The 26,130-nt window shown below is 38.3% G+C and overlaps 1 pseudogene; it reads left to right on the forward strand.

Annotated features, from left to right (window-relative positions):
- The first annotated feature begins 1,233 nt into the window (after positions 1–1,233).
- LOC147455859 (uncharacterized) lies at positions 1,234–22,129 on the forward strand (annotated as a pseudogene).
- The last annotated feature ends 4,001 nt before the right edge of the window (positions 22,130–26,130 follow it).

Here is a 26,130-nt window from a genome sequence, read left to right on the forward strand (position 1 = left end):
GATCAATGAGTACAATAGCCAAGAAGGCTTACCACATAAGGCGAATCAAGACCACTGCAGATAAAAAGCAGTGGTGTCTCCAGGTCCATGCATCTTGCAAGACGCGCACAGAGAAGAAGCCAGGCCGCAATACCATGATCAGCTGGTTCGTTCTCTCTCTCTCTCTCTCTCTCTCGGCATGAATTTCACGAGCACTGGTGCCGCCGCCATGAAGACCAAAGTAGAACGTTTTTTTGTGTGCTGAAAGTGAGAGTTAATCGCATTTTTGGGTTTTTGAAGGATCGCTTCACCATCGCTCGCGTGCGCTTGCACTCGGATCGCCCCATTGCAGCATTGCAGATGTGTGTGATATGCGCAACAAGCCACGCAAAGAAGCCTCCAAGCAAGGAGCTTGTGAAACTAGTTCCTGCTCCCGCATGCGCGTGATTGAACAAAACCAAGAACAAAACCAAGAGCTGGATAATTGCTTTTAAATGCCTCACCCTCATCCACCAAACTAAAAATCACCCTACCCTCCCCTCCCCTGCCTGGTCTGTTGCTGCAACCATTCCGCGCCGGCGCGGAATGGTTGCAGCAAAAGACCAGGGAGGGGAATGAGGGTAGGTTATCACTTTTTAAAAAATCGGTTGCAGAGAGGGTAGGGTCCTTTTTAAAAAAGAAGAATATTACCAAAATACCCCTCTAATTTGTGAAGTTTTCCAAATTACCCCTCAAATTTCAAGAATTCCCAAAACATCCCCAATATTTTGTCATATATTCCCAAAATTTCCTTCAAATTTTCCAAAATTCCCAAAATACCCCTGGTTGCTAGATTAAAATTTTCCAAAGATAAATTGATTTTCTATGAATACAAGATGCTAAAACTAGAATTTAAGTTGGTTATGTAGACCTTGGAGATAAATTGCTTTGTTGTTTTTAGACATAACAACCTTTTTTAACGAGGTAATTTGTGATAAATTACATGCTAAGCACTCCATTAAAACGAATCTCAATTGCTAAAAAGAAATAAAGAGTAGAAAATCTTGAACAATCCAACACAAAGGGTATTTCGGGAAATTCTGAAATTTGAGGGATATTTTGGAAATTTTCACAAATTAGACTCAGGGTATTTTGGTAATTTTTCCTTAAAAAAAACGTCAAGCAAATTAGGGATCTATTGTAGCATGTAGTGCCACAAGAAAGGAAAGCTGCGCCACATGCATATAATTCAATTGTGTGCCTCTTGGGAAAACGATGGCGAGGCGGCATGATGTTGAGGTATTTACAGCGGATGACAGTACAACGACACATGCAATGCGATGGCAAGCAATGGGAGGGCCTTCTTTTTCACGATTGAAGGAGCTGGGGCATTGGATTGCAACCACAGACGTCAGTGTATAGAAGAAACAACTATGCTCATGTTATACTCTTTGCTTTTGTTTACGTGCTAGTGCAAAGGATCCTGGCAGGCTTCGAAAGCTTTAAATTGCCATTATGTGAGTAAGACACGCCTGGATATCTTATGACGTTGGATGTTTTCATTAGTGAGAGCACCAACAATATAGGAGCTTTTAAGAAATTGTTGCTTCATGACTTTACCTCTGCATCTTGCAAGCAAATGCACTTGAGACTTGGGCCTTTTCTCTGCGAAAGAACTTGCAATTGGCTCTGGGTCGTATTGATTTTGTTTAATGATCACGCATGATAGACTCATTAGGCAAGAAATTATCATCATGAAAAGTGGTTCTAGAAGCAAAATGATCACATCAAGTAGCCTTTTGGAGGTCCCTGCAAGGCACCTCTTCAAGATTTATTTTATCCTTAAATTTGCAATTATAAGGTCTCAAAGAATTAAGAGGTAGCTTAGAATCCAATGTTGCACAAGACGTTGCCAGGGAACTTAAGCGAGATGAGAACTTTTGGTAGCTAGTAAACTAGAGCTTTCCACAACTACCTCTTGTCAAAATACCTTGCCACTTTGCTTTTATCTTGGACTCCTCCCTTAAAATATTGTCTAAGACCTCATGCATGTCAGCACCTATGTTCACAAATCCATTCATAAGATCCATGATAGCTACACATGTTAACCTCTCAATCAATTTAACTTGCTTGTACAAGCACCTACTAAATTCTATGAAATGGTTCTCCGTTTTACTTAGATTTTTCACTATAACAATGACTCTATCAATTTTTCTCTCAAGCATAGAAATCCAGTTTTCTTCACAAGTATTAACTCCAACGGAACGCTCTCAATGTAATGCAACCATTTTGAAAAGAGCTGACAAACTTCTATGCTTCCTTGGTTGATTTTTCCCCTTTCATGGTCTTGTCTATCCAGACAAGCCCCAATTTCCACTTGCAAGCTTCCTTAAAAGAATGTCGTTGTCTGTATATCTGTTTGAGTAAAGAAGATGTTAGAACTCAGCTTTTGTCACAACTAAGAATTTTGAACAACTAAACATCTATTTGTTTCACATTAGCCTCATAGAATGGGCCCTTCTCTTGTGTTCTTAGCAGATCTTAACATGGAGATGGCCATGAGGCAGTTGGGTATGCATGCATTGGGCACATCACTTCATCATTGCCACTACATATGTCATCAATGTAGTTGAAGCGGGTGCATCCACAACTTATTGCTCTCATTTCCTCCACCATTTTCGTGTCAAAGTGGCAAGAGGAAAGGGAGGGTTGCTCAAGGGTGCTGCACTACGAAGCTGAGAGAGAGAGAGAGAGAGAGAGAGAGAGAGAGAGAGAGAGAGAGAGAGAGAGAGAGAGTACACTTGTTCTCACTTGCTTTAGGCACTTTTTTTTGTTTGCTTACAAAAGTGGAGTTGTTTCATGCTTTAGGAGGTTCTCGGATAGCATTGTAGTCTTACAAGGTTGTGTGTTGACTTTATTGCAAAATCTAGGTGCCAAATTTTTGGTGGGCTATTTTTGAGAGGAGGCTACAACGTATGCCACATGGAATTGAATTATATATGTTTCGAGTATGAAGAGATTGCTTGCTTGTGTCTTGAGTATTCAATTTTCATAATGGTTCTAAAATCTCATTTTGTGTCAATTAAGTGTCAGATTTGTGGTAGTGAAAGTAATGTGCATGGCATAAATTTTTTTCTTTCACCATTATTGATCTCTTGTATCAATTTGCTCGGATTTATCTTTGCTCGGTTTTTCTTGCTCGGTGATTAGAAACCCCCGGATTTGGTAGAGAGACTCCAGTGTGAGAAAAATTTTGAGGAGTTAGAATGGCTAATATATCTATGGACTACTAGTGACTCGTACCTAGTAATAACGAATGTTTCTCCAATGGCACATGCCTTTTCTTTTGTACAAGATGAGTATACACGCATAGCGAGGTTCTTGATTAACATATGTGCACACAAAGATGATGAAGAATCTAAGGAAGACTATGGTCTCACTGACAATAATTTTATTTATCTAGATGATGAGGATAGAGGCTTAGCCTTAGGGATGCCACATGGTCTATATAATATCCTCTTCCCTTGATTCCATAACTGATAATAGATAGGTCGCCTAGGGATCTATATTTTGTTTCAGCCTGTTTTCCAGGAGTTTTGGTCTTTTCACACTGACATGCCTCCTCAAGGTATAGTGCCTTGTTGCATGATATTGTTGTGTAGGACTTATATGGATCTCCATCGACATGGATGAGGAAACGTGCTTTGACGAAATGAGCAACTCCATACCTCCAGGTGTACTACTTTCCATGATTCATGATGGTGGATATTTATACTTGTTGATTGTCATTTTCCATGGTTTGATTAAGTGCATTTACTTATGTTTTGTTATCTGCGATTATAGCTATATAAATTTGTCTTTGTTTAGGTTGATAAACTAGAGTTTAGTCTTATGTATGAGCCTTGAGGTTCGGAGGCCATGACTTTAGGTTAACTCATTTACTTGACCACTAGTTCTACTTGGTAAAATTATATGGGTGTTTGAGACCTTAGGAGTGTTTAAGGCATAGAGAAGCTTGCTCACTTCAACAATGAAAGACACTAGTGAGAATACAAAGGACATGGAAGCAAAAAGAAAAAGTACCACAAAGGTAAAATCATAAGCTGGAAGAGAAAATCCCGGCTTGGTTTGCTACCTCACTCATTTGTATTGTCTGTGGTACTAGAGCCCTCAAGGTTCGCAGTGTGGGCGTTTTTCTTTGAAAAGTAAAAATCCCTAGACATAAAAAATAAGCACATGTGGAAAATAATTTTGAATTAAAAAAAATGGTGACATGAAAAAGATTTCCATTAAGCTTAAAATGAAATATTCAAGCTCTTGTTTGGATTTGTGAGAGTGAGTTGGCTAATCAAAGCTAAAAGGCACAATTAGGGGATTTTGCATTTAGATAATCTTCCTAACTTTGCTACTACTAGAGTAGTTGTTTTAACTTTAGTCATAACTACCTAATTGATAGATTCATCCATAAGCTCAAAACTCCTCATTGATTAATTTCATCAAAGTGATATTTATTCTTCCTTAATGGCAGAGTAGCATTTCATAATCCTTTGCAATTACTCAGGTCCTCATGTACTTTATATTTTCCTCGTGCACAACGTATTTGTTGTGTATACAATCTATCCTAGATGCTCTTTTTCTTGATGAACGAGCTTCACCTCACTAGCTTCCAAGGCTCGAAATCTACATCATGAAGGGGGGCATGTTAACCCATGATGCCACCATTATTGTTTAGTGCATATGTTTAGTCATGGGCTGGGCTTTTTGGTCCAAGTGGTTTATAGTAAAAGGCTGGTGATCGTCAATAAAAGATGCACCATACCCATTTAGCACTGATTGACAAAATATGGGCACTCGTATGTGAAAGGGATGGTAAGCCCTAGATAAGGTTGTAAACTAAGGTTTTCAAACATTCTCAATGTGCAAGCTTTGCTATTGCTTCACCTCTTCTTTCTTGTCATTGTGTGTGTGTGTGTGTGTGTGTGTGTGTGTGTGTGTGTGTGTGTGTGTGTGTGAGAGAGAGAGAGAGAGAGAGAGAGAGAGAGAGAGAGAGAGAGAGAGAGAGAGAGAGATCGAGCATCGGCGAGCACTTCTTCTCTACACGCACACAGAGTCCCTCAAGCAGCACTATAGGAGGTGAGTGACACATCGCCTTGTAGACGTAGAGCTTGTTTGCATCTGTCAAGTTGTGTGCTTGTAGCCCTGCGGCTTGCACAGGACGCATAGCAAGTCCCTAGTAGTAGACAAAATCCTAGGAGCCTTCTAAATATAATTATTACCAATAAACTAAAATGAAACTTACAAAACTAGAGAAAATGAGAGAAGGGTGTGCCCAATGCTTTACACCTTGAATCTTTGGAGGAGAGCATCTGCTTGGTAGACTCTATCTAGCCTTGCACCTCCAAACAATTGGTAGATTGTTTGTTTTCCCAAGCAAAACTTCTATCATAATTTTTTTTTGCTAAACTATGAAGATCCAATGCTTTAGGGGATGTCAAGAGTGGCCTAGAACCATCAAAAAACCTATGAAAAACATGTCTTGCAAGCGTTTATACTAATTATCCAACTTTGTTTGGCCTATAACAATGGAAGGATCCTTTGCATAGTCAACATTGAGGGTTGCAATGGTGTGATCTTGAGGAAGGCGTGTTGCTGATTAAGTAAATGCTATATTTGGAAATGGATGAGATTATGTTTTATCTTAGAGACAAGGTCATCCAAATTCACATGGGATGGTGAAGATCCAATGCTTAAGGGGCTCTCAAGAGTGTCCTAGAACCATGACATAAACCTATGAAAAACATGTCGTGCAAGTGTTTATACTAGCTATCCAACTTTGTTTGGCCTATAGCAATGGAAGGATCCTTTTCATATTCAACATTGAAAGTTGCAATGGGGTGATCTTGAGGTTGTGTTGTTGGTTAAGTGAATGATATATTTAGAAATGGATGAGAATAGGTTTTATATTAGAGCCAAGGTCATCCAAATTCACATAAGGTGGTTAAAAGAATGTTAAACCCCATGGATTGGGTCAAACCATGATGACAAAGGTGATATGGAATGCATATACATGCACATACCCATGTGCATGTAGGGACTACCCATGGTTTGGCCCAATTTGGACAACAAAAGCTGATGTGGAGGGCATAGACCCATGTCTATGTAGGGCTACTTAGTGTATTCCAAGTTTTTAAAGCATTTGAAATCAAAAAGTTAAAAGGCTGCATCATTATACCTTGTGTAGGTCTTAGAGAGAAGTGTTGATGACCTTGATTGGGAGGAACCTTGGTATTGAACTCTCTAAGGTAGGAACTATAAAATATGGTGTTGGGGATGAACAATACGGCAAGTAGATATGTGAGGATATATCATTGTCAAACGCTTCTCATCGAACAAGCCATTGATGATGGAAACTTGGAGGGCCTTTTTGAGAGAGAGAGAGGAGAAGGAATTCCATGTCCTAGGGTTCCATGGAGAATCTCTACTCTCTAGGCTTAAGATGACAAGGTGTATGGATTCCACCCCTCGCAGCAATCCCTATCAACTCTATTAGTGGATTGCCACGATATACGTCTATAGCACAACTAGCTATCTGGAACTAACACACTCTTATCAATACTCAGAAAAGCAACCTGAATGGGTCACAAAAACATGTTATCGTGTCAATCACAACAATGTGAACCTATATATGAAGATACATAAGAGCAATCACAACCCAACAATCAACAAGGCATACAATTAATCTTCAACTAATCACTTGATGTTTTCTCACTCATATGAGCTCCAAATAATGGTGTTCTTGGATGATTTATCAAATTTGGTAGTAATGATAGCATTCGAATCATTTGCAAATGTGTTTACAACAATAAATTTGGTTCTATAGGATGTTAATAGACACACAAAAAGTTTCAATAGATTCTTCTGAGACGTAGGATAAACCTCCTATCAAAAGATTCACATTCAACCTTGAATACATTATCAAAAAATAAATTAAGGTTTGCATAGCATAGTCATGATCCTTTAGAAAATGGACAATAAATATAGTCAAGAGATGGAAAAGAGAAAAAAAACATAATGCACTTGATGGAACTTGATTTGAGTTACTAGGTTGCAAGATATGATGATTATAAAAGAGCTCTATTCACTTCAGTGTACAAAAGATGTTATTCTTGTTTTGCTAATAATTGGATTTTTTATACCTAAAGATCCTCAAAATGAGCTCTAGGCTCAATTTCCAAGGGAAATCTACATTTACTTCAAAATTAAATGGGACATTTCTAGTTACATCATAAGCTAATGGGTTTCCTCTATATGGACAATCCAGTAATAGAGATCAAATAACTCACATACGGCATAGATAAGCCAAAGAACACATGGATACAAAGTGATGTTTGAGTGCACAAAATAGTACCTAAGTATAGAGAGGATAGGTGCTTTTGATGTCGTGTTGGTACGTAGTCATTTATAGGACCAAAGATTGATCAATTACATGCATTTCTAGTCAGTGATTTCCTTTTACCTGTATGTTCAATGTTTTGGTTTCTTTTATATGCTCATTTAAAAGTTTTGAGATTTAGCTCATTTTATTTGGGAAACTTTGCCAAATGTTTTTGAGGGTTTTCCATAGTTTGAAACTTGGAAGTTATGGCTTTTAGTTCTGAAAAGGACATTTATAACATCCAAAAGTTCAATGGAACAATATTCAGTATTTGAAAGGAGAAAATTTGGGATATTTTGACCCAAAAATGTCAATTGCAGCCATTCTTTGAATGCTAAGAGAGAGATGGTTACACAATTCCCATGAAATCACTTGATGTTAAAGCTATATTCACTTTTTTCTTACATCTTGTTGAGTGAGTGTATATTACTATTGTTTGTGAAGCTACTTCTCGTGCCTTGTGGGAGAATTATGAGAGCAAGAGTACCAAAAAGAAGGGTTTTCATTGGAATCATATTTAGGAGCATAGCCCTCACCCTAGTTGGTTTCAACTTCATTGTCCTCAGGGAGAGCATCTTCGACGAGGTTAATTGTTGCACCATTTGGGTGGTTTTTGTTGAAGGGTCTTTGGTTGGGGTTATGTGTGACTCCATTGGGTTGGCCATTGGAATGACCATTGTTCTTAGCTGTGTTGTTTGGGAACTTATCTGGCCGCATAGTGAACAAACTAAAAACATTTAAAGCATTTCACCTTTTTTGTTACCGTTGGAAGGTTGAGTAGGACATTGATTGGTTGAAGGATTTTGGTTGTTCCACTGCTGCACGTTGCTGTTGTAATTTCCATGGGAGTGAGAAGGTGTAGCAAAATTGTCAAATCTATGTCTCTTGAATAAAGTGCGGCTTTGATTCCTATTCCTATCAAAGCTAGGAGAGAAGGAAACTTTCTTGTTATGGCTAGTGTGCAGGTTGATCAATTTGGGATTGATATTCACCTTCCTTTTTCTATGCATTAAGAGACATGTTAATAGATTTTGACAATGAATTTGGCTCAAAAATATCTACCTCAACACAATCTAAAGTGCTAACCTTGATACGTACTTACGCTTTAGTTTCTTATGGCTAACATGTTCAATGGCTTGCACGTGAATGAGACAATTCTAGAAATGATCAATGTAGGCCTACACATATTCATTTCTAACTTAGAAAAATAAATCTTACTGATTGCGTGCTTTATCTTTATACTGTGTGGATAAGAAGTGGGGTAGAAACAAATTTCACCATAGTATCGCACTACTGGCGAGGTGATTTGATGCACATTTGTCCATGTTATGTTCAAATAAGTCTTCATCATGAAAGTAGTCATCTAATTGACTAACCCATGCCAAAATAGTGTTAGCATCTTTAGTGCCATCAAAATCTTTGAAAGTAAAAGCCTTCTACTAACTTTGTTTTGCTTTGGAGCAGGTGCAATGTCGATACGTGCAATGTATAATAACTTGTCTTCTAGTTATTGTCTTTGCATGAGCTCATATGTGAGTGATCGTTGCAAATTTGTGAGTTGTTCAACAATCTTTGGTGGATGTGAAAGGTGAGCCATGATGGAGTGCTTGGCCTTTTTCTTTTCTTGTTTTTCTCTTTTTGAAAACAATTTTGTTTTTTAAAGGTTTTATATGTCTATACATATGTACGTATGATTGGTATGCGAGCAATGAGAACATAAAAGAAAAACAACATAAAATTACTTAGCTATAAGGTCAATGATGATACACAATCCACGTGTGCAGTACCAAAGCAAGGTTGAAAATTGGTAATTGGTTGGGCAGGTCGGTATACAAGGAAATTGAACTTTTGTTTGCGTCTGAACTCCCTTCCTCAATTTTCGGTGGCAATCGGCCTTATGATTCTTTAGGAATAGATCACCACAGGTCAACTTCACAGATTTCTTGTGTGTTTTTGTTGAGCTTGCAACACTTACCAATGAGGACAAAAGATCCGAGGATGTGAAGGATTTTTTTGGCAAGGTTTAAACTTGAGTAAGAGCTTCAGTATAAATGAGATAGATATGGGAGTTTTTTTTCCCTTTCCTGAAGAAAATTAAAACTGAAGGCTTTTGTGGCTAGTGTCGAGCAAGGCACATATTAAATAGGGGGTAAATTGGTGAGCAATGAAAAAACAAGAGATGTAGAGTGTACTTCAATCAAGCACCACCCTTTAGTCAAAAGTGGTGTGAAAAGAAGGTAAAATTGAAGGCTTGTCTGGCAAGCAATGTATGCAAGGAAGATGAGGCTGCAAGGAGAGGTACCGTACAAATTCATCTTCATGGTAGTGCAAAAAAATGACCCCATGCCTATACAAATCCATTGCTGAAAATTTTGCGTGTTTTAGCTTTTGAAGCTGTGAGAATCAAGTTTTGAAATTACACCTTGTATTAGAGGGTTAAGCTTGCAAGTTGGCAATTTGAACTTCAATTTAAGTAATTGTGTTTAGACAATGATATAAGAAGCAATAATATCTTCTTGGATCCAATTGCTGGCCTTGCTTCTTTCGCTTCTTTTGCAAAATTCCTCCAAGAATCATTGTTGTCAACGATTCTCTTCTTTCAACTCCATTACTTCTTTTTTTTTTCTTTGTACTCCTTTTGAGTATTACCTCTTGTCTTCTCTACCAAAACCAAAATTGGGCTTCCAAAATTCTTTCAAGGAACTTTGAGGTCAAGTTGGTATCATCGCTTAGCAAAGATCTTCAAAAACTTCTTCTTCTTGTGTTCTCGCACATCCTTCTTCACACCCTCAAAATATAGCAATTACTTTGGATTCTCTGCTTGACATACCCATTTATGACTGTCAGGAAGCACGATTCGATGGAATGTTTTTATATTATATGCTAGTTAATTGCCGATGGAACCTCAAATTGCAAATTTTCTATTGCCAATTTGAATTCCATTTTCAAGAATTGAAATCAAGTTGGTGATGGCCACTTTGCTTTAATACCATTGTTGGAAGAACGAATGGAAAAATTATTCAACTTTTGTCACACACACACCCATCAAATCTCTTACCATTTCTCGCCTAACCAATTACACACAAAATAACCAAGGACCACACACACACACACACACACACACACACACACACACACACACACACACACACACACACACACACACACATGGCTAGTTATAGCACATTGCTCTTTCCTTGGTATTATTTTCTTGGGGTGAATATTGGCTTGAATTCACTGAAAAATTCGAAATGGATATTAGTGGGTGGTACCTAACCCTTGTAGTTAAAAGGGGTTATGAGCATTTGGTGGGTTTCTGGCTCTGTATACCCTTGCCTCTACTGCTTAATATCACAGTGTCTCCCCCTTGACGGGTCTGCACTATTGCTCTCTGTGTGTGTGTGTGTGTGTGTGTGTGTGTGTGTGTGTGTACAAGGTGACGTTGTGGAATCCTCTACCTCTTAATGTTGGGCCCGCCATACTGCTCTGGAGGAATGTGGCTACTTGCTCCAAACTCTATAAAAGGTGAGCTTCCATGCTCACTTAGCATTGGTACTATGTGCTTCTATGGGGTGTGTGTGTGTGTGTGTGTACCTATGAGTAGTTGTGTGTACATTGGGATTGTGAGGGTTTTACCCGCAAAGGGTGTGGCGTTAAGTTGTTGGCTATATGGCAAAAGGCAAGGATAAACAAGCTATTGTGGAGCTGGTTGGTCTGCCTCAACCGCACGCGACGTATGGCATTGATATGGACTACTATCCGAACTGTTTGGATGTGTTGAGATTCACTTGTTGTTATGGTTGTTTTCCTCATGCATATGCAGGAATAAGTACATGAATGGCAACTTCTACTGAACTTTTTACGGCACTAGTTCTTTTTTGCCTTATGGGTTTAGGAAAGTCTTTCAATTTGTGGATAACTTATCATAGGCATGTATATGAGCACCCTTTTGTCAGCGGCTTTGGTTTTTGAAATTTCCTTCTAAGTTTAGGAATACCTGGCAATGCATTTCTACGGTCCTTTCATAGGCATGTTTTTTAAAAAAACCATTAAAATGTGGAATCCTCTTTCAAACGCTGGTTAATTGTTGCCTTGAATTTCTTTTTTAGCCAAAATGTAATGATAGAAGTTTTTGGTGAATGACACTATATGATAGGGTTGTCCTATTTGTGGGGTGTAAGACATGCGACCTGGTATACTCTGTTAAAGCTGCTGCGACTATTATGATATTAATGATGTGCCTCTAAGTTTGTTATCGAGCTTACCAGTCTTGCTCGGATATGGTCTATGACGTTTTAGAGTTGTGGATATAGAGCTTTGGCAATATTGCTCAAATTGGCCATGAATGGTTGGTTGTGAACAGGGTTAAGATTGATTGTGGCTGAATATGGTTATGAAGGGTTGTGGAATATGGTAAATATGGTTGTAAAGGGGCTGCTCATGAGGCCGTAAATGGTTGCTTATTGCATCGATGCTAGGGGCCTTGACGGCACTCTCCCCTGACCTTTTGAACTAATTATGATTTAGGGGATTAGCACTCATAATTACATGTGGTTTTTGACTCCATCTAAGGAAGTGTAGGACTTACTTATTAACATCTGTTTATGCTACAGGTGACACCAAAGTATAGATTTACTGCACGTATGAGCACTGTCACTGACCCTGAAAAATAGCGGCAATTATATATGCCAAACTTTGTAAAGTCAAAAAACAAGTATATGTGGCCGAGGATAATAATTTTGCAAGCTTTTAACTTAGAGCTTCTAGCATAAATTTTGAATTTTTTTAATTGTGAGCTCAAATAGACAATCAAATGTACATGAGAATGCTCCCAAATGTACAACATTATGCCATAATTTTATAGCTATTTATTTAAGAGTTCATATTTAAGTATTATTTTTTATACAAAGTTATATTCAACAAGAATACGTTTTGGATTCTTTAAGCTAATACATAACACAAATGAGAAATGCATACCCATTCTAGCCCACCAAAACAGTGTTTACATACTTCTTCTACAAAGAGGTGTGTCTTTTCTCTTGCTTGATAATGGTTAACTTTAAGGTTACTAATGACACAATGTATCCTTTCTCCTCACAAAATAAGGGTGAGAGCTTATTGCTCCGCTAATCTAGATCAAACCAATTTGTAGTCTCAAAGGGTATTTGAATGTGTATCAATGATAGATTTAATGCACTACATAATGCAAAATGTTTCCAAAGAACTATCGTTTATCTCTATCTTGCATAGAAAATTGACATATTATCATCCCAGTTGTTCTACCTTTCTCATAGATGATGCTAAAGTAGCTACTGAAGTGGGGTAGACACAACTCATGGAGTGTAGTAATGAACCACATTAATTAGGAGAATGATATATTATGCTAGCATGGATTGCATGCTTTGAGCACAATGACAAATATAACTATACTTGGGGAGATGCTTATTTATGTTTTTTCCTAGCTCAAAATACTTTCTTTCCCAACACTTGTTGACATATACTTCTATCATTCAATCTCATACTAGAGTTGACATCCATGTCAACCAGAACACTACCAAGAAAAATACTTATTTCAATAGCTCCAAGTCTCTCATCATGATATTTTCTTCCAGCATGGATAACTTACACAATGCCATGTCTTCATCATCAGAGGCAAGCATGGATGGTGATATTGGGAGAGAAGCACTTGTTCTAATTTTTTAGAAAAAAACTAGAGCTTGTAAGTGCTCTAAGACCCTATGTTTGTAACTCCTTGCATGCTCATATATTTTTAATGACCACACAAGAAACGATCAGCTTCTTACTATGCATTATGCACAATGCAAGTGCATACAATTTGACCTTAACCTTTCCATTTGTCTATACATATATAATGGAGAGGAGGCCTTGTTAGAGGATCAAGAAAGGTGGCAGACATTGTAATTGTTTGGATGGTAGAAAATAAAATTCATAACCATGCATCGTTGCAATTTTCTCTCACCCTTGTGCTCTCTTCCACTCTCTCTCAACAAGTGTGGAAGCATGCCAAATGGAGTATTGACTTTGTTTGGGCAAGCATAAAAACAAAGTCATTGTTGACATGATGGCCAATGGGTAGCTAGCTGGGTAAAAGCACCTATAGAGTGATTTTGCGGGTCCCCTCCAATACTCCTAGCCTTGGTTGCATGGCATTAGAGCTTTGTTTGATATTCAAGCACATTTGTAGCTTTGCTAGCAAGACACGCCTCTCTAGCATACTGATACTATCATCACATGGCTATTTCTACCATTAAGTCTCCCCAATCTCAAAAAATTAAAAATTCCGTCCTTCCTAGCTAATACTAATGTGCTTCGTCATTGCCCGTTGCTATATGCTATAGACTAGCGCACTGTTTTTGTTGTTGTTGAGAGAATCTTTGAATTAGGAAAAAAAAAATACCTGTTAATTTTTTTGAAGCCAAAAACAAATCAAGAAAGTGCTGAAAAATCTGATGGTGACGTTTCATCTTCCATCGGGACTTCATTTCAAATGCGCATGACTTGATAACATGCGAGTATTGAGGTTGAATCACTTCATTAAACATTACTCCCCCCCTTTCGAACTTGACATGATCAGCGGGCATACTCATCTACAAGATTGTGCAAAAGTAAAGATAGTACAACATAATATGACCCAGTAGTGATAATCTCATCATCGCCATTAGCATTGTCAATAGCCATCAGGTTAGAATTGTGACTGAAAGAAAGAGCAACGCCATCATTGAATGGACCTTTACGCCAGTGATATTGAGTTCCAAAAGTGCGGCAAGAGGTGGAGTTTTGATTGTGAGAAACATGACAACAATATTTGCAAAAGGGGACGCTGTCATAGCAATCAAGAACATCGAGGTTAGAAATCTGTATTGCCAGATTGGCACTGGATTTTGGCTTGGGGAAGTGCTTGCCAATATTTATGTCCGCTTGAACATCTTGAGTCCTGTGCATTCCAAGATGGAAATGTGCCATGCCATCATCTACATACTCTTTGGGACAGTTACCATAAAGGCCATCATCCTTTTTGGAAGAATATCCATTGCTGGAGCAGGTGCATAATCTTCATTAAAGAACATTGGCTCAACAGGGCGTAAAGATCTGGTTGCCTATATGGTGGCATGCATCGACTTTGAGAGAACCAATCAATATCGGTTGAGATGCTTTTGCTCCCTATACCTCTTGTACATACTACTAGGTCCTATAGTAGTATCGTGTATCGTCACATACAACTGTAAGTGGGAGATTGGTGGGGTAAAGGTGGTGTGCCTCTTACCTCAGTTGGACATGTCAAAGATGTTCGATCGCCCATCACTTCTACACACCATATTCTTTACTACTTAGAAGAATAAGGAGCTTTCTCACACACAGTGTGATGAGCTGCTCCACCCACATCTTATGTTCTCTCTCTCTCTCTCTCTCTCTCTCTCTCATAGCATAGGTACCGCATTCGTACACTCTTAACATCTATTTTCTTAGGCTTAGCCTTGCCCTTTGCATCAATTTCAAACTTCTTAGTCTCTTGAGACTTTTTGTCTCTATGCACCCCGACAATCCTTTTTCACATACACATTCTTATGGCAATAGAAGCACTCAACATTTCACATGGAACCATGAGAGTTCTTGTGATCCTTAGACTTGGCATGATCACGAGTGCGCCCTCTATCTTTGTGAGTTTGCACAACATAAGAATCACCACTCTTGATAGGCTCAAGAGATTTCTTACAAATCTCCTCGATGATCATACTACTTGTTATGAGATTGGACACCCTCCTATTTTATGTGTTTAGCATTACAATTGACTCCACAAGAGGTTTTGTGGAGTTTGGGGGCTACAATTTTAAGCCATTCTCTTGTAAGATTCCTCTCTCTCTTTCTCTCTCTCTCTCTCTCTCTCTCTCTCTCTCTCTCTCTTCTCTTATGCTAAGATATGTGTAGAAATTATATCACCATATTATTCTCTTATAGACTACCACTAGCATATCTATTCTTTTGTGTGTGTGTGTTCCAATAACATATAACATAAACACCAAAGAATACTTTCAAATTACAAAAGACACTAGAACTATGTCAATGAAAATGTGGTATAATTCCCATTCACAGTACAAAACGGACTTTATACACAAGTACAAGAGAATTAAGAGCCTGAAGATATATAAATACGCCATCTTCAAGCCAAGGAACTTTGAAAACCATAATTGAGAAGGTAACCCTCACATACACCCATGGAAACAACACAACTTTCAGTTAGCATTGGCACCGTATGTAGGTGATGCATGGGTATCTCACATGTTATAGATGTCACCCAACTAGATTGACATTCAAAGATACTTAATCAAAAAGGAAGAGTAAAACATATATTTAAAGATGGTTTTATTTACAAGGGAAAAAACCATTTGGAGCCCTATTTGCTTCGCAAGCTCTCATGAAATAACGCCAGAGATGAGTTTTAAGAGGCAGTTTAACCCCAAAGTGGGCCACATAGGGTGCTTTATTTTTGGGAGCTTCTAATTTAGAGCTTTTGAAAAAAGATTTTGGTCTTTTCAAGTTGTGGGTAGAATTTTTCAAAATCTTGTAGTTCTACATAGTCCTTTGACTTCCCAATGTCATGAGACTTTTTATTTTGTTATTTTCAACCTTAAGTTACTCATGTTCAACCTTCCAATTTTCATATAAGCTTCCAATTTTCAATTTCACATCCCACCTCTCAATGTTTTAGCCTAAAGTAACAAAGACTTTTGTCTTTTTACAAATTGTGGAGACTTATTGAACTCTTGGAAACAAACAATCTACTCTCCTTATTTCATACGATAGATTTTCAAGTCAAGGAAAACCCAATGATAAGTGCAACATGCTTAAAATCTACATAAAAGCTTTTAGACAAGGGGTCCACCTTTCAAAAATACCTATTGTGTGTGCATTCAAGAGGTATTTATAAAACCCCTCTACACAAACACTTCAACATGAATTAAAAGACTTCTCTTCTTCATAAATCTGTAGCTTTCTTTAATTTTTCTATTTTTAAACACCTCTTGTAAATATAACTTTGTAACTACTTGATATATTAAAACCCCTTCAGGGTGAACTCACATGCTATGCTTACATATTTTGAATACCGGCTAAAGTTGGTAGTGGGGTTTTGAATACAAATGTCCAAAGAATCCATGATTTGATAATAACTTTGATCACAAAGCATAAAAATGTGAGGAATATATTGAGTACATGGATGTTGACCTTCATCTACTAGCACAACCATATTCTCAGGCACTCCTTGTTTAAAGGGGAAACATAATCACTAAGGTTAGAGTCATCATGATAATATTATTTAGTCTTTTGGCAATAATATATAGCATAAGGTGGTTACAAAGTAGTTTTGTCATCTCCGAAGGCACCAAATTATGGTTGCTAAAGGAATAAATTCTTTGTATAAGGAAGCAAATTAGCTTAAATGGAGATAAAGTATGTGAAGGTTGCAAACAACATGTAAGAAATTTCCAGAGAATTCCACAAAAATGCAATTGAACAGATAGATATGGTGTAAGATTGGCATGCTAATTTCAAGATTTACCACCTAATTAGATCACTATGGGATGGATTCCAACATGAGTTTTCCTATATATGTCTCCACTTTGAAAGGCAAGGGCATGAGAAAAATTATCATGTATTTCATTGTATACAAATTAACTTCTCTTTTGGAGGGGCCCTTTGACTTGAAGAAAATGACACATGGTAGTAAATCTTTAGGGGATACTCAATGACAATGAATATGTAAATTCTTCCTTCATTGAGGCAAAAAGGAACAATTAAATCATAGAATTCTTGTGAGTGCTACTAACCCATTAAAGCTTTATTGTGGTCGATAAGTTCCAAATACTCTAGCATTTTTGACATTTCTTGTTTGCTGGCTTGTTGTGATTCCTTGTTTGAGGGTTAGGAGGCACATAATAACCCATTGTGGAAAATATAAAATTATATGACAATCTATTAGGTAGGACAATACATAAAGAGGATACAAACTAGAGCTTAAATATTGGTAGAGTCCTATTCCACATCTTACAAGATATACATATTTTTTCATACATATTAAATGATGTTAAATCATACCATATTCCTCTTGTAATTTGAGTTTCTTTCCATTGGATATTTATATCCAATGTTTTTGTTTTTAATTCTTTAGGCCTACAATAGGCGATAAAAACCATTGGCTACTAGAGTGGCATGAAATGTCTTTTCCATTATTGCGGCTAGTTTTTTTTTCTTTGAAGACATACTAAAAATTGTGAATGGAGATGCTATATACGGAGAAAATTTACAAAAAGGTGATCATGCACAATTCATAGCAAAAGACCCTGCTTAATCCTTATCTAATAGCTTTAACCAAAGGTCAGTTATCTCCTTGTCCCCTAGCTGTCAAAGTAGCCAATGTAACCATTGCATTTTTCCAATCTTTGGCTTGTACAGTTGTCCCTATACCCTATTAAATATATAAGATCAATGATTTCATGCACGATATCATTGAACTAAGCTAACATAAAGTTTCTCTCAGAGATACAAACATTTTGAGCTTTTCAAATATGCTTTAGATAGTCATATGTGGCTATTTGAGTGCATTGAATAACTATTTGGTGTTGATATCTTCTCCCTCCTAGAACCATGTCATTCCTTAGGAAGAATATCTTCCACATCCTCACTACCCATTTGTAAATTTTGACAATCAGAACTCATAAGGAGGGGTAGTCTTACATATCCAAGGGATCCTCCAAAGTTGCTTTGCATCCAAAGCAAGTGTTTGTGCCAATCCCTTTGGCACGAACATTATTCCAAGTAAAGATATTCCACCACCACACCTTCCAAGTGATTATCTTCATTGAGCTTGGACATTTCACTTCCCAAGTGTCTTGTATACTTTTTAGCCACTTATCTTTCATAATTTGATGAGCATAGTGAGGCTATTTTCCTTATAAATTCCATAAGACTTCAAAGACTGTATTGGTCAATAGCGCACCTTTTATTTAGATTCAAACTATGTTGCACCACCAACAAGTCCACATCCTTCCAACATCAATTGTTATCATCAAAATGTGCCAACTTGGAGATTTCTTTGTTATTCACCTAGAAATGTTCCTGCTTGGAGATTTCTTTATAAGTCAGAGTACCTAAAGCATCTAAATGTCTCTCCATGTTCTAATAATGATACCACTTTGTTGCTCTTCCTTACTTGCAAAACAATGTTTGTGTCAAGATCCCAATGCCACCTAGGTCCTTTGGCCTCACCACCCATTCTCATTTCCCCCACTACTATTAAGCTATGTGTGTTATTTTTCCATAGGAATCCTTTGATGGGCTTTATAAATTCTTTCCAATTGCATGTTGCCATTTTCAATGTATGGAATCATTAAGAAGTTAATCACATACACTTTTCTATGGAAGGGGAGAAATATATATTCCACTAGTGCTACATTGAGGTATCTCAACACTAAAACTTTTGAAATAATTCCCCTCGACCATTTGGCAAGGTCAAAGGAGTTGGTTTCAATGAGTGAAATTAATCTTGATTTTTTGATGTTGCACTTAGGAGCTGATGCAATTACAACCATTTAGAGGATCTTGCGTGTTCTTCTTAACATTTGGGAGTTGGATTTTTTGAAGAGCAGAGAATTGTCAGTTTCAATTTCACTAGCAATTGTTTTCCCCCTACAGTGAGAGTCCACTAATCTCCCCTTTTGTATAATTGTCCTTGAAACCATTGCAAAGAGTAGCGGGATAAGCAAGCAAATTTGCTTGATTGATCTCTTCATCTCAAACATTCCTACTACATTGCAGCCAATGCAACCAACAACTTAAACATGTAGGTACCAAGAGCATATAACCATGTGAGAAATTAATGTTATCAAACAAGGAAAAAATAATTCTTGTACATGCGAGACAATCTCATCCTCACTCCAAGGGAAAAGGGTTGTTAACCTACCTTTTTACTTGAATCAAAGCTTTTCATTTATCATGCATGCGCATGTAATCTTGTTTGATTCACTTGGTGGGTCTCTCTTCCCCCCCCCCCCCCCCCCCCCCCCCCCCCCCTCCTCTCTCTCTCTCATCATACCCTAGCAAAACTGACGTGTGGTGTTTATGTGTGCCACAGTGTGGTTGGTGGAGGAAGGGCCATAATTTTTGGAGGGAGGAACTTCACATATATAATTTTCAACTATATTATTTTTTGTAGGATGCTTGGCATTTCTAACTCACAAACCTGGCAATACCCCAGTGGATGATCCTGAGCATCATGTTGTATCTCATGCATCCAATGGTTTGTGCCACCTCTAACTCCTTGCCAACGGTCTCAATTGTGTAAGGAACACAAAAAAAATTGTACAATCACTTATTGTGCAAGGAACATATAGCATTTTCTACAATCACTAGAAGAACCAATTAGGACAGTGAGCACACAGTTTGTTTGTGCATGCATTGACGCAAATTTCCTCTTGCCGGATTTAACAAAGAAAATAGTATGAACATGATGAAAATGTAGTTTATTTTCAAGAAATAGAAAGCTTTTTTTAGAATTGAAAATAGCCACATTGGCAAATGAGCATGCAGTTCGTCCGCGTGCGCGCGGACGAACAGTGTGCTTATTTGCCAATGTGGTTTTTTTGTGTCTAACAAAAGCACTCCATTTTTTGAAAATATACTACGTTTTTATTTGCGATATCCAAGAGAAAATTTCCTTTTTGCTTCCTTCTCAACTGATTCTCGTGAATTTCCAACTGGCTCAAGGTGATAGCATTTTCCCCGCCCCATGTGAATCTATGCTAAGATCTTTAGAGTGCTTCCATCTTGCGGATTGCCCATTGTTAACTCACTGAGGCAGTTCACATGAAGGTGGGGTTGGCAACTAGTTGGCAACCGGCAATCGGGTGCACTCAAGTTCACGTGGAGGCTCCCTTGAGGACCTTTTTGTTTTGTTGGGAAGAAAAAAGACAAGAGAGAGAGTGGAAAAGGTGAGCGCACGTTTCTATAAAAAGCTCCTAGGGGATTCTTTTGATAAAACACTTCTAAGAAAAGGTGGTCACAATTTGTCTTTTTCTTTGGTTGCATTCTTGCTTCTCCTCCCAAGGGTGGAGCGAAAAAGGAACCAGTTGCAAACTTGTTGCCAACCCCTTCTCAAATTTTTTCCACGTGAACAAAATGGTTTCCAAAAAGTTGCCAACTAATCGCCAACTTGTTGCAAACCATCTCCTCATGTGAACTGGCTCACTGCCTACTGCCACGATTGAACGTGTTAATCCTGAGCATGAGCTCACTGACCATCCGTGCACGTGCAGACGAACAGTGTGCTCATAACTCCTCGTATGTCCAGGCATGGTGCCGTTGTTTGGTTTTGCTGGCATGGAGCTATGCATAATCGGGGCAAGGCTTTTCCTTCAAAGGTATCAAGTTGAGAGCAACAGTCATGCGAGTTGCACCTTCGCGGCCCTGGCCTACCTCTTCACTAACTGCAACTCCCGGTTGAGGCTGCAGCAAGCCTCCTCATATGCGCATGCATGGTGCCAGGGGAATTTTCTTGGCATGTTGAGAAAATGCTGGTGATCTCACCAATGCTTCCTGTTGCAACCCATGAATGCCGCTACTGTCAACAGATGATCGACCACTTCCTCAGCCAATCGATGCGTCCAGCTCTTGCTGACTGCGTGCTGCGAGCTCTTGAAACCCTTGCTTAACCCTAGGAGACCGTCAACAGCATGCCTCGAGGGCTCATGTGTGATGATTAGGGTTGCTTCATGGAGAGAGAGAGGCTGGCTGTGAGAGAGAGAGAGAGAGAGAGAGAGAGAGAGAGAGAGAGAGAGAGAGATAGAGAGATAGATGCAGTTGGCTATGTCGAGGAGCATCAGAAGCAAGTAGAATCAATTCAAGTAGATATAAGATGCCAACCGTGCAGCATTCCTTGATTCTCTACTAAAGCTAGCAGATGAGCCAAATGACGCAGACATCTCCGCCACCTCTGCCTTTCAGGTCCGTCCTCCTGCTGCTCACGATGATGATACACTCGGATTTCTCTCTTACAGCCAGCCTGTCAACCAATACGTTGATGCTGATGATGATACAATACTTGAAACATTCTTGGCTCACCTTGCAGATCAAGACCAGTACAGTGTGACTGATCAACAAACGGAACCTCACTCTCTCAAGGGATCAGTCATTCGATGACCCTGCAATGCCAGCTCTGCGTATTTCCAATATGGTGTATCAATTTTCCTTGCGGTTGCTAATGCACTCAATCATGCTTTAGACGAGGATGAAGATAATATACCAGCAACCAGATCTTTACGCCCTGTTGAGCCAATGTTCTTTAATGAAGATTATGCACCTCCTCCAGCAATGGATATTCTTCCAAAAAGGATGATGGCCTTTATGGTAACCGTCTCAAAGACTATGTAGATGATGGCATGGCACGTTTCCATCTTGGAATGCATAGGACTCAAGATGTTCAAGCGGACATAAATATTGGTGAGCACTTCCCCAAGCCAAAATCCAGTGCCAGTCTGGCAATACAGATTTTGAAGCTCGATGTCCTTGATTGCTATGACAGTGTCCCCTTTTGCAAATATTGTTGTCATGTTTCTCACAATCAAAACTCCACCTCTTGCCGCACTTTTGGAACTCAATATTAGTGGCGTAAAGGTCCATTCAATGATGGCGTTGCTCTTTCTTTCAGTCACAATTCTAACCTGATGGCTATTGACAATGCTAATGACGATGATGAGATTATCACTACTGGGTCATATTATGTTGTACTATCTTTACTTTTGCACAGTCTTGCAGATGAGTATGCCCGCTGATCATGTCAAGTTCGAAAGGGGGGGAGTAATGTTTAATGAAGCGATTCGACCTCAACACTAGCATGTTATCAAGTCATGCGCATTTGAAATGAAGTCCCGAATATGGAAGATGAAACCTCACCACCATCAGATTTTCAGCACTTTCTTGATTTGTTTTTGGCTTCAAAAAAATTAAAAGGTATTCCTTTTTTTTTCCTAATTCAAAGATTCTCTCAACAACAACAAAAACAGTGCGCTAGTCTATAGCATGTAGCAACGGGCAATGACGAAGCACGTTAGTATTAGCTAGGAAGGACGGAATTTTTAATTTTTTCAGATTGGGGAGACTTAATGGTAGAAATAGCCATGTGATAATAGTATCAGTATGCCAGCGAGGCTTGTCTTGCTAACAGCGGTACAAATGTGCTTGAATATCAAACAAAGCTCTAATGCCATGCAACCAAGGCTAGGAGTGTTGGAGGGGACCCGCAAAATCACTCTATAGGTGCTTTTACCCAGCTAGCTACCCATTGGCCATCATGTCAACAATGACTTTGTTTTTACGCTTGCCCAAACAAAGTCAATACTCCATTTGGCATACTTTTACACTTGTTGAGAGAGAGTGGGAGGGAGCACAAGGGTCAGATAAAATTGCAACGATGCATGGTTATGAATTTTATTTTCTACCATCCAAACAATTACAGTGTCTGCCACCTTTCTTGATCCTCTAACAAGGCCACCTCTCCATTATATATGTATAGAAAAATGGAAAGGTTAAGGTCAACTTGTATGCACTTGCAGTGTACATAATGTATAGTAAAAAGTTGATCGTTTATTGTGTGGTCATTAAAAATATATGAGAATGCAAGGAGTTACAAACATAGGGGCTTAGAGCACTTAGAAGCTCTAGTTTTTTTCTAAAAAATTAGAACAAGTGCTTCTCTCCCAATATCGCCATCCATGCTTGCCTCTGATCATGAAGACATGGCATTGTGTAAGTTATCCATGTTGGAAGAAAAAATCATGATGAGAGACTTGGAGCTATTGAAATAAGTATTTTTCTTGGTAGTGTTATTGTTGACATGGATGTCAACTCTAGTATGGGATTTAATGATAGAAGTATACGTCAACAAGGGTTGGGAAAGAAAGCTTTGGAATCTATTTTGAGCTAGGAAAAAATATAAATAAGCATCTCCCCAAGTATAGTTATATTTGTCATTGTGCTCAAAGCATGCAATCCACGCTAGCATAATATATCATTCTCCTAATGTGGTTCATTACTACACTCCATGAGCTGTGTCTACCCCACTTCAGTAGCTACTTTAACTTCATCTATGAGAAAGGTAGAACAACCAGGATGATAATATGTCAATTTTCTATGCAAGATAGAGATAAACAATAGTTCTTTAGAAACATTTTGCATCATGTAGTGCATTAAATCTAGCATGGGTACACATTCAAATACCCTTTGAGACTACAAATTGGTTTGATCTAGATTAGTGGAGCAATAAGTTCTCACCCTTATTTTGTGAGGAGAAAAGATACATTGTGTCATTAGTAACCTTAAAGTTAACCATTATCAAGCAAGAGAAAAGACACACCTCTTTGTAGAAGAAGTATGTAAACACTTGTTTTGTGGGCTAGAATGGGTATGAATTTCTCATTTGTGTTATGTATTAGCTTAAAGAATCCAAAACATATTCTTGTTGAATATAACTTTGTATAAAAAATAACACTTAAATATGAACTCTTAAATAAATAGCTATAAAATTATGTCATAATGTTGTACATTTGGGAGCATTCTCATGTACATTTGATTGTCTATTTGAGCTCACAATTAAAAAAATTCCAAATTTATGCCAAAAGCTCTAAGTTAAAAGCTTGCAAAATTCTTATCCCCACTCTAGCAATGTGCGAAAGCATATATCCTTGCTAAAATCATCATGCATACCTTGCAGGTATGATGCATCATGCTAGTGTTAGTCATCGCACACTGACAACTCCACTTACAAACGCTCCCACTACAGGTGCTCTATTGGGTCTAGACACTAAGAGGTTGTGCATGAGAGTCTTCAAGGCTGATGATAAACACATAATCTTTGCTAGTATATTCATGCCAATCGCATCAATGCAATGTGCAGTGACCTCTGTGAATCTATGATTGTAATGTAATCAATAATATGCCATCTCACACCTCAGATACATGCATAGGGTAGACCAGACCGATCTTGGATCCTCTTGCAATGAATAGAGAACCGCAATGCATTTGCAAAGAGTGCTCTCTAAGCACTACCTGACATCCATTGTTTCCGAACTGTCTCACTGAGATCAAGTTGTGTCTCAGTTGAGGAATATATTGTACATGAAGAAGTGTGTATGATGGGTGGTTGGGCAATGACAAACATACATCTCCTACACCCTCTATATCACACCCTGAACCATCAGCAAGTCAACTCAACCAAGTCTCCCACTAAAAAAACTACTAAACCACTCACGACATGGTGTGATGTGGTAAGCAGCAATGCCATCTAGTAACCATTGTGGAGAAAGTGTACTATCCATAGACATATCTGCAAGAGGTATACTCAAAGCAAGCATGACATCACCATCACTACCATATACTACCACGATGACCGCCTTTAAGATGTTAAATTCATCTTCAAAAAAATCTTACTCTTGTGAGAGTGGATACAAGAACACCAATCCGTATCCAAAAACAACCATATGCCTATCAATGTGGAAGAAAAGTTGACCACAACAAGAGAGAATCACCATCTCAATTCAATGACCACAAATATATCAAAGAGTGTATGGCAAACAAGCCAAAACTATGAAGAGAAATTTAGGGAAATCAGACAAAGTCTACCCTAGAAAATGAGAAAAATCTGAATGCAAGCTCTCAAACCATAAACCGCATCATGGATGCAAAAGTGGAGTGAACATTGAGCACTACAGTCTCCAAAAGAGGACTTAAAACCATAAACCATAACACTACTCAATGCCAATGAGTAGAAATGCCAAAATGGCTCCACAATGTGTCATACAATGGCAATCCACACTCAATGTAAATCAATGGAGTGACTGTGCATAAATAAGTGCCAAAATAGCGTGCAAATCAAAAAACTGACCAATTTGAAAACAATGCTCTCAAGAGAGCTAACCGGCACTCAAAGTGATTGCCAAGATGAATGTACAATGGGTATCAACTGTGCACCATAGCCATATCCAAATCCATCCACAAAGATCATGAATCAAAGCCCAAATATATACCAAAGTGTTCTATGAAACTTGTAAAAGAATCTCCACCTGTAGTTTCAATGCCAAAAACTTCGTCTCGATCGAAAATGGATATCTGTTAGCCAAATCTACTTGCTTCTTCTTTTCTCAAATTTAGCAAAAAACCCTCAAACCATAATCTCTTGTGCAAGCTAAAATTACATCTTCAACATCAAAATTTATGCAATCAACTTCAAGCACCTATCGTGCTTTCAAAAGCATATCAAACTCACACATTGCACAAATTTAGAAAACCTATTTTTTTTAGCCTAAGTTGAATAACAAAAAAAATTGGTGAAGAATCTGCAAATAATTTCTTCTACAAAGTTGTAGACCACGTCAAAACAAAGGGAAATTACAAGCAGAGTTTTTAGATTTGCATTCTATAAGGAGATGTAAAGTTGGTACTTCCAAGTGGTGTTATGAACACAATTTTTAGGGTAGCACCTTCATCTAAACACTATCTTCCACATTGTCTTCTGAGCTATCACAAGAGCATACATTACTCTCAACTGAGCTCACAAGCTCCCATTTTGTTCTCACAAACTTTCTTGATCTTTCCAGCGCTGAGAGCAAGCAAACTATTTCCTTGAAGCTCTCAACACCACAATGCTCTCCACACCATGCGCTTTGATACCA

This window comes from Adiantum capillus-veneris, chromosome 6 (genome assembly GCF_014529385.1).
Source record: "Adiantum capillus-veneris isolate H3 chromosome 6, ASM1452938v2, whole genome shotgun sequence".
In the NCBI taxonomy this organism is placed as follows: Eukaryota; Viridiplantae; Streptophyta; class Polypodiopsida; order Polypodiales; family Pteridaceae; genus Adiantum; species Adiantum capillus-veneris.